Below are 1,164 nucleotides of genomic sequence, written 5' to 3' on the forward strand. Positions count from 1 at the left end.
GAGTTGGCACCTAGTTCACAGACTAGATGCAATGGTCTAAGCCGGTCAGCCGACTAGAGAAAGGCTTATGAGGGACAAGCTGTCAAAACGGACCGAAGCCCCTGGAGCAGCAAACGCAGAGTATTGGCCAAAAAAGATCTGAGACGGGCATGAAGAGTAAAACAAAAAATAAAGAGTATAGGATTCTCTAGACTAGAGGAGAGACTCCCCCCGCCCTTATCTTGCAAGCAAACTCTGATAAGTAAAAGCTTTTCTTTTGTGATAACTATCAACTTGCGGAGCTTTCATATGTGTAGCCGCTTGGCTGGCGTTCCGTTTTGGTTATTTTATTTACTGGTGATCGTTGCATAGCCTTCAGCCAAGAAACTAAATATCTTCGCCAGGCCCTACTAATATTGGGCGAAAATAATTACATGCCTTTAATTTTTTTTTTATACTTTCGCCTTAAAGCTAACTTTTGAATTATAAAATTCTGAGTCTTTGGTGTACTCCAAAGCCAAGTTAATTTTTTTTGTAAATTTTTTTTACTTTATTTTTATAATTTCATTGGTAATTTTTTTTGGTCATGAGTGGAACTTCGGTGAAAACTTTAGTTCACCCCTTTTTTGTTTTTTTTGCACGCCACTGGCGAAAGCTTAGCATGGTTTAATTCTCTCTCGAATCAACAACATCTCTCCCCATATTTTTACTCAATTACTTACAGCGGTCACCAGAAAGATCTTTCTCCGTGGGATGCTTAAGTGAGTACTCTTTGGTTTTAATGTCATTTTTCTTGTGTCTTTGGTATATGATTGACCAAGCAGAGTAAAGAGAGAGTTAAAGCAGTTTTCGTTGCTCTCGTTTAAATAACATATAAAATTTGATTTTGGTCTTTTTGGGCATCAGAAATTTAACTTATGCTCAAAAAAAAAGAATTTTGTTTCTTTCTTTGAATTTTAATATACTTTTCATATAAACATTGTCATACCTATCTATATTTATACCATAATCTAAAATTTTTAATTTTTGAAATGCTTTATATTATTTGTTACTTTTATTAAATATAAGTTTTTAAGAGGAGTTTAGGCTGAGACGTTTACAAGGGGGAATCATGCAAAGTAAGTTAGGTTAAAAATTGGTTTGGCATAGGGATCGCTGGGTAATTTTTTTTTTTTTCTTTGGATA

Source organism: Drosophila willistoni, unplaced genomic scaffold, assembly GCF_018902025.1.
Source record: "Drosophila willistoni isolate 14030-0811.24 unplaced genomic scaffold, UCI_dwil_1.1 Seg29.1, whole genome shotgun sequence".
Lineage (NCBI taxonomy): Eukaryota > Metazoa > Arthropoda > Insecta > Diptera > Drosophilidae > Drosophila > Drosophila willistoni.